General features: G+C 43.4%; 1 non-coding gene across 1 annotated transcript; it reads left to right on the forward strand.

The window, feature by feature from the left end:
- The first annotated feature begins 8,675 nt into the window (after positions 1-8,675).
- On the forward strand, positions 8,676-8,752 carry Trnas-uga. The gene has a single exon. It is a non-coding gene; the product is annotated as a tRNA-Ser (tRNA).
- Positions 8,753-9,365: the final 613 nt, after the last annotated feature.

Consider the following 9,365-nt stretch of genomic DNA (forward strand, 5'->3'; position numbering starts at 1 on the left):
TTGATTGAACGTATGCCTGCAAGAGTGGAAGCTGTCACCAAGACTAAGGGTGGGCCAACGCCATATTGTATTCCAGCTTTACTGATGGAGGGTGTCACGAACTTGTAAGTCATTTTCAGTCAGGTGTCCGGATGCTTTTGATCACTTAGTATATGTTCCAAAATCCTCCGGCGAAGATCACAGTCGGGTGGAGGCGTGCTGCTTGGAGACCCTTGATATTAATTGAGAGGATTGTAAACCATTTCAGTCCATTCAGTTGGCCAGAGATGTGACGGCAGGCTTGTGCCTGACCTAAGGTTTCGTCTAATGAAATTGGACTTATAATTTATGTTCTACATAGTCTAAGAAAGTAGAGGCTACTCATGACCACATTTGATAGACCTTCGTCTATCATATTCTGGAATGTACTGCATGTTAAAGCTTTCTGTTGTAACTGAAGAGTCCAAATGTCAAACGTTATAATGGAAAAATCTCACATTTGTCAGGAGAATCATAAAACACTGTATCTTTTTTGTACGTAATTTATTAGTATCAAAACATCGAGGAAGTATTGTGATACCACAGAGCTATATTTCTCACTTCGTAACAGGAAAATGTAATGCATCAGATTAGAAAGTAAATAATTTATTAAGAACGTTCTAGGCGCCGTACTAGAGAAATGATCGGTTCAAGATGCCAATGACAACGTTGCTGTAACAAGCGGAATTAATAGTGAGACACTAGGTTTTATTTTTGATAATACAAATTCAGAAATACAAGAGTATGACTCAACTGTCTTTTTTCAAACGACTGACGGGTATTCAGCCAGGTAGTATTTTCAGCGACCGCCGATATTTCGGCAGGAATGCACCCCGCCATTTTCAAGGCAAACTGCAACGGGCAGGCGATGTACAGGAAAATTTAAAACCTCGGTTGTTAGACTGATGCAGGAAAGATTACAGACACTGAACAGTAGTGCCACCAAAGATGACCATAGTCAGAGATATCGGCGGTCGCTGAAAATATTACCGGGCTGAATACCCGTAAGTTGTTTGAAACTTGTATACGCCAGGAGAAACTCAGGTCTCAGTATAACTTTAGCCAACATGATATTTTCTACCTACTGTTACATCTTTTACTATGCAACACACAGTATTGCGGAGACATAACATTTGTGTCCAGAAGTCTCCCAGCTTCTCCTGCTTTCCACTTATTCAGAATTAAGGGGCCGAGAGAGCATAATATGTTCAACAAAGAGGACAGAAAGATGAATGTGCAGCATTACAATGGTTAATATGCAAAATAGAGAAGTGTTGTGGTGGATATTGTGGCAGGGCCCCGAGAAGATGTAATTTTGGGCAAAGTAATGTTAGTTAAAAAGAAATTACTGTATCTGGGGTACATGTGCACTATGTGCAAGTTGTAAATTAAGCTACACGGACTAGTAATGAAAAGTTTGACAGCAGCCACAGAAGTGAAATTCCACTTCCCTTCTGAATAAATAGTGCTTGGTCGCTAGGATGGTAAACCTCTTCACAAGAAATAAGTATCCACGCATCTAATAACAGTGAATCGTTCAAGTCTAATCCATCGCAGATTTTGAAAATCGTGAAATTCTCTCGAGATGTTAGTGAGCTGCAGTGGAGGTGATGGTCCCTAAGGCAGCTACAGCAACCGTCTGTGAGTAATGTCTGAAAATCTGACAGTTCTGCCAACCCAAGCTTACAAGAATGTGCGCTCCCTACAAGTGGCAGAGGCCGGAGCTTGGGATTTTTCGTACATTCTATTTGACGAGGGGCGTACATTTCTGCCTACAAGTTGAGATGTCAGAAAATGTGATGATAGCGTTGAAATATGGTTTTGTCATGCTGGCACTTGTGATGCAGTAAGAAAATGGCAGATTGCGATGGAAGGCTACAACGTCTCGACACTGAAGCAAGCTGAACGGTATTTCGTCGTGTTGTCGTTAGTCCCGGATTACAGAGGAGCGGCACAACAGCCCAGAGAAGAGTTTCGCGTCGGGCAGCTGCCGCAGTGACGCTTCACGCACGGGCGTATACAGCGTAGTTCCGTAAGAGCGAGCAAAAATTTAAGAGTACATGGAGAATGCTCCATCGGACAATTTGACGCAGGGAACCTGGGGTCGGAGAAGTCAACTTAATGAGATAAGGAAGTAAACTTGTCTACCGTTTTGTCCGGCATTACTGTTTCCCACTTTATTTACAAGTAACGTTTGTACAAGTTTTAAAGTACTGTGCTGTTTATTTACATGTACATTCTTTATTTCCCGCAAGGAAACAAGAAGGACGAGCCTGATCCCTGGAAAGTCAAAATGAAAGTTATACTTTCTTTACTTGTACACAAGGTGTCTCTGTTGTACCGTATGTCCACTGTCCCATGATAGAACGTGCTATGAATCAACGCCAGACCCATTCGTAACTCAGTGCAGTTCAGGGACGAAAAGTACAATACGATGGAGCAGTACCGGTACAGTTTCGCAGAAGTCACTGAGGAGGAGCTTAGTGTTAAACGCCCCGTCGACAACGAGGTCCCCACGCCCGGGTTCCCGGGTTTGATTCCCGGCGGGGTCAGGGATTTTCTCTGCCTCGTGATGGCTGGGTGTTGTGTGCTGTCCTTAGGTTAGTTAGGTTTAAATAGTTCCAAGTTCTAGGGGACTGATGACCATAGATGTTAAGTCCCATAGTGCTCAGAGCCATTTTTGACAACGAGGTCATTAGAGACGCAGCACAACCTCGGGTTAGGGAAGGATGGGGAAGGAAATCGACAGTGCCCTTTCAAAGAAACCATCCCGGCATTTGCCTGAAATGATTTAGGGAAATCGCGGAAAACCTAAATCAGGGTGACCTAGAACTCACTGACATTATGGGGAAGTACGTTGCAATGCTCTCGCTTGTTGAAAGGCTATACAGGGAACAATTTACTAACAGGCAGTATCAGTCACGACGAGTGTTTATTTCTCTCGATCGACGAGTCGACGAATGCAAGAGACTGGTTCATTGTAAAGAAGAAACGAGGCAGCTAGTAACATGAGGACTACTGGCACACCCGATATTGAAGAGGAGATGTTGTAACGTGTTGAGGCGGACTCCGCTACAAGCACTCCTCGTACTGCACGTGAAATGGGTGCTGCAAATACTAGCGTGTGGCGAGTACTCCACGGACAACAATTACACCCATATTCCGGAAACAGCGATCGTGTGAGACCCAACTCGCTTTATTTGTTCATGAGACCCAGAAAATATTACATACAGGCTCCACGGGAGATGCCATTTTCCTTGACTTCCGGAAGGCGTTCGATACAGTTCCGCACTGCCGCCTGATAAACAAAGTAAGAGCCTACGGAATATCAGACCAGCTGTGTGGCTGGATTGAAGAGTTTTTAGCAAACAGAACACAGCATGTTGTTCTCAATGGAGAGAAGTCTACAGACGTTAAAGTAAACTCTGGCGCACCACAGGGGAGTGTTATGGGACCATTGCTTTTCACAATATATATAAACGACTAGTAGATAGTGTCAGAAGTTCCCTGCGGCTTTTCGCGGATGATGCTGTAGTACACAGAGAAGTTGCAGCATTAGAAAATTGTAGCGAAATGCAGGAAGAGCTGCAGCGGATAGGCACTTGGTGCAGGGAGTGGCAACTGTCCCTTAACATAGACAAATGTAATGTATTGCGAATACATAGAAAGAAGGATCCTTTATTGTACGATTATATGATAGCGCAACAAACTCTGGTAGCAGTTACTTCTGTAAAATATCTGGGAGTATGCGTACGGAACGATTTGAAGTGGAATGATCATATAAAATTAATTGTTGGTAAGGCGGGTGTCAGGTTGAGATTCATTGGGAGAGTCCTTAGAAAATGTAGTCCATAAACAAATGAGGTGGCATACAAAACACTCGTTCGGACTATACTTGAGTATTGCTCATCAGTGTGGGATCCGTTCCAGGTCGGGTTGACAGAGGAGATAGAGAAGATCCAAAGAAGAGCGACGCGTTTCGTCACAGGGTTATTTGGTAAGCGTCATAGCGTTACGGAGATGTTTAGTAAACACAAGTGGCAGAATCTTCAAGAGAGACGCTCTGAATCGCGGTGTACCTTGCTGTCCAGGTTTCGAGAGGGTGCGTTTCTGGATGAGGTATCGAATATATTGCTTCCCCCTACTTACACCTCCCGAGGAGATCACGAATGTAAAATTAAAGCGATTCGAGCACGCACGGAGGCTTTTCGGCAGTCGTTCTTCCCGCGAACGATACGCGAGTGGAACATGAAAGGGAGGTAATGACAGTGGCACGTTAAGTGCCCTCCGCCACACACCGTTGTGTGGCTTGCGGAATATAAATGTAGATGTAGATGTAGATTATCCAAAACGACTCCATGCAATGCTTGTGACTGACTTTGCAACAAGGATCTCATTGTTTGAGTGGTTGCTCCGACAGTGGATTGATTGACCAGATTTCCTCCAGATCGTGCCCTTTACTGACGAGGCCTCATTTGATCGTGATGGTATTTCGAACAGCAGGAATAGTCATGTGTGGGATGAAGAAAACCCTCACGCTGTAGTAGAGTCACACCATCAAGTATGTTTTCCTGTGAATATCTGGGCTGGCTTTGTAGGTGACAGTCTCAATGGGCCATATCTTCTAGCTGACCGTCGGAATGACCACCTGTACTTGAGGTTTGCGAAGAGTTCTGCCTGAGTTGTTGGAGAACATACACTTGGCTGCTCGTGAGTGGATGTGGATACAAAATGACGGTGCACCACCTCACTTCAGTGTGGATGTCCGCATCCATCTCAATGCTGTATTTCCTGGTCGCTGGATTGGAAGGGAAGGTGCTATTCCATGGCCTGTGAAGTCACCTGACCGGATTAAGCTCGATTATTTCCTATGGGGATACCTAAAGCCACTTGTGTATGAGACCCCAGAGGATACGGAGATTGAATTAGCTGCCACAGTTGTAGATGCCTGTGACGTAATTCGAAACACACTAAGGATATTTGTCACAGTGCGTCAGAATCAGACTGTGCGGCTGGTCCCGGCGGAGGTTCGAGTCCTCCCTCGGGCATGGGTGTGTGTATTTGTCCTTAGGATAATTTAGGTTAAATAGTGTGTAAGCTTAGGGACTGATGACCTTAGCTGTTAAGCCCCATAAGATTTCACACACATTTGAACATTTTTTTTGCGTCAGAATCTTGTTCGCCAGTGTCATGCTTGCATTGAGACTGATGGCCGTCAGTTCCAGCACATTTTGTAAGACACAGTATAAATGGTACATTCATTGTGTCAGTGATAATATTTGCAGTTTTTTTTTTGTTTTTTGTTTTTTGTCATCAGTAGTTTTTGCCCGCTACAGCTCCCTCTAGTACCATGGAAGTCATTCCCTCATGTCTTAGCAGATGTCCTATCATCCTGTCCCTTCTCCTTATCAGTGTTTTCCACATATTCCTTTCCTCTCCGATACTGCGTAGAACCTCCTCATTCCTTACCTTATCAGTCCACCTAATTTTCAACATTCGTCTAGAGCACCACATCTCAAATGCTTAGATTCTCTTCTGTTCCGGTTTTCCCACAGTCCATGTTTCACTACCATACAATGCTGTACTTCAGACGTACATCCTCAGAAATTTCTTCCTCAAATTAAGGACGGTATTTGATATTAGTAGACTTCTCTTGGCCAGAAATGCCTTTTTTGCTATAGCGAGTCTGCTTTTGATGTCCTCCTTGCACCGTCCGTCATTGGTTATTTTACTGCCTAGGTAGCAGAATTCCTTGACTTCATTGACTTCGTGACCATCAATCCTGATGTTAAGTTTCTCGCTGTTCTCATGTCTACTACTTCTCATTACCTTCGTCTTTCTCCGATTTACTCTCAAACCATACTGTGTACTCATTAGTCTGTTCATTCCGTTCAGCAGATCATTTAATTCTTCTTCACTTTCACTCAGGATAGCAATGTCATCAGCGAATCGTATCATTGATATCCTTTCACCTTGTATTTTCATTCCACTCCTGAACCTTTCTTTTATTTCCATCATTGCTTCCTCGATGTACAGATTGAAGAGTAGGGACGAAAGGCTACAGCCTTGTCTTACACCCTTCTTAATAGGAGCACTTCGTTCTTGATCGTCCACTCTTATTATTCCCTCTTGGTTGTTGCACATATTGTATATGACCCGTCTCTCCCTATAGCTTACCCCTACTTTTTTCAGATTCTCGAACAGCTTGCACCATTTTATATTGTCGAACGCTTTTTCCAGGTCGACAAATCCTATGAAAGTGTCTTGATTTTTCTTTAGCCTTGCTTCCATTATTAGCCGTAACGTCAGAATTGCCTCTCTCGTCCCTTTACTTTTCCTAAAGCCAAACTGATCGTCACCTAGCGCATTTGCAGTTAACCAATGTAAATAAAAAAAACGCACACAGTAACGTGATTTTATTTCTATTAGCTCCTCAAGATGGCTTCTCCGGCCCCGGGCTCGCTACCTCAAACTATTCAGTGGAGCATCCTTTTTACGTCCTGTTACGTTTTCGAACTCTCTTACGGAGACACCCTTTACTGTGGTGCGGGGAGTGACACGGCAGCCTGAAAGTTCTCTTACCTGCACGTATGGCAAGCGCGCAAGGCAGCGGATCTACGAACTTTCTCAAACGTTTTTAAAGAAATCACGCTGTGATAAAATGTGATTCTCACGCATCTCATAGCTTTACTCGTGAGCTTCATGATGAAGTCCCTATCATTCTCTTAATGGCCATAGTTATTTCGATATTTCAAAATTAAGTAAACTATTGCAACAATTTTGAAAAGTTTGCATTGAAAAAGTAGGACCCCTATGAATTTGCGTTGGGTGCATTTTAGGTCACATGTTTCTGCGTATGAAATGTGGCTAACATACTGAATTATTCTTTAAAGTTAAAAGGATAGCGCTGTCTATCAACTATCTCGATCAAATTGATTGTGTGTACAGCGCTTCGTCCGGAACTCGCATGCCAGCAAAAAGTCAGCATATAATATTTGTTACATTCCTCCTATGTCATAAACGGTGTCAGATATCGAAACAAGAATTTGGCAAATGATGGTATGCGAAAAGGAGACTATTTTGCCATATGATTAATACGCGAATCTTCCATATATTCAAGCTACTGCAGATTTTTACAGTGTAATAACGTAATTTTTAGGAGCCATCGATAGTTGCTGAAACGGAAATTGTTACAGATTCCTTGGAGTCAGAACCAGTTTTCGAGACAAGGCTCTGACATTCAAATTTGGATTCACCATTGTAAGTATTGTGGATTCAACTACCAAAGTGTTCTGTGATTGCTTCAAGGCGCTTTACATGCGACTGTCGTTTTTTAAATACTGTAAATGATTTATGCATCACAGATAACTTTTCGACTGCAACGCCCAGAAAATTCTAGTGCATTGTTTCACAGCTATAAAACTTTGCATTCACTTGTAGTACTTGTAGTACAAGCAGTCGTAGATCCTGAGAGGAAATTCGTTATAATCGATGTCAGTGGAAATAAGAAGGAAAGGGAAAGTGGTAAATTTTATTTTTCCAGTGTATTTCGCTTGATGTGAGACGTGTAGCTGAATATACTGCAAGACTCTCTACCATCAAATACATCAGTTGGTCTTCCTTTTGCGTTTCTTGGAGATTAGGCTTAACAATTGTTGAGATATTTAGCCAAATATCACAGTCAATTTGTTTCAGAGCCATGGAATGCATATTTGAACGAACGCTTTTCCAGACCACGCTGTTTAACAGAATGTACTTTCGGAATAGCCCATGTTCGCGGTTCCGTATAGATCTGAGAAGATCCATCCACTATATTGGAAATTCGGCTATTTTGTTATATAACATACCGCTTTTTAGCTGTGTTTTGTTCTGACAGACAACGAATGTTGTGTGAAAAGGTTCCGAGCTTTACGGCTCTAATGTTTTACTCATTTCTTCACCAGAAGATGCGGCTTTTATTGCCACGAAACCGGTGGTGATATAATAATAATGGCCTAAACACAGCTGACGCGGTTATTAATAATCAAGATGACTGCTCATAGCTGTTCAATAAATGTGACTACTCACAGCTGTTCAACAAATGTAACTCCATGCTGTGTTCGGACTTCGGCTGGTCAGTTTCCAACAATTAAATACCAACAGCCGATATTTTGGTTTTATTTGTTAGGCAACCAGTTTCGGCATTACATATGCCACTCTCAGGCCCGCATACATCGAGTAACCCCTGTGTTGGAAACCAATGCAGCATTTTCAACTGGTATCGTGAAGATTTTTTTCCTACGGGCATGTGTGCTCCTTGGACAGTTGTTGCTGGCAACAACCACATTAACTCCTGTGAGTACCGGTCGTGAGTCTTGCTTGGGTAGCTCAGTTGGTAGAGCACTTGCCCGCGAAAGGCAAAGGTCCCGAGTTCGAGTCTCGGTCGGGCACACAGTTTTAATCTGCCAGGAAGTTTCATATCAGCGCACACTCCGCTGCAGAGTGAAAATCTCATTCTGGAAACATCCCCCAGGCTGTGGCTAAGCCATATCTCCGCAGTATCCTTTTTTTCAGGAGTGCTAGTTCTGCTACGTTCGCAGGAGAGCTTCTGTAAAGTTTGGAAGGTAGGAGACGAGGTACTGGCAGAAGTAAAGGTGTGAGTACCGGGCGTGAGTCGTGCTTCGGTAGCTCAGTTGGTAGAGCAGTTGCCCGTGAAAGGCAAAGGTCCCGAGTTCGAGTCTCGGTCGGGCACGCAGTTTTAATCTGCCAGGAAGTTTCATATCAGCGCACACTGCGCTGCAGAGTAAAAATCTCATTCTGGACATTAACTCCTTGTCTATATGTCGGTACTTATAAACCCGGAACGGAGTTGCGCTGGTTTGCATAATCGCTGCAGCAACGTCCACAAACAGAAAAATTCTGATCGCGCGTTATATTTTAATACTTGCAGCCTTAATAGCCGAAGGAATTAGCGCACAACAGTGATGTTAATAACTGAATAGCTGAACGCTACTTACTTAGCGATAACTCATTCGTTTAATTGATTTACATTGCCTCTGTGAATAGCAACATAAACATTTTAAAACCAAAAAGATCTCTGGAGCCAGCTACAAGTTAAGCACCGTGAACTTTGACACAGTGAAGATAGCATGCTGCAAGTGTCAAAACAGTAATTCACAAGCCACTTACTCACTCGCTGTACAGTGCCTGGCGCTCGGGCATTGGTTGGCTTCAGTGGGACGGAGCGAATGGCAAACAACGTGTGCGCGCCAAAGTTTAAAAGATGTACTTTCGCAAGGCCCTAACTGTGTGCTATCACAATTATGGCCCAAACTTTCGCGTGAGATAGACTCCTGTAGCTGATACCT

The sequence above is a fragment of the Schistocerca americana genome, chromosome 7, assembly GCF_021461395.2.
Source record: "Schistocerca americana isolate TAMUIC-IGC-003095 chromosome 7, iqSchAmer2.1, whole genome shotgun sequence".
Classification (NCBI taxonomy): Eukaryota; Metazoa; Arthropoda; class Insecta; order Orthoptera; family Acrididae; genus Schistocerca; species Schistocerca americana.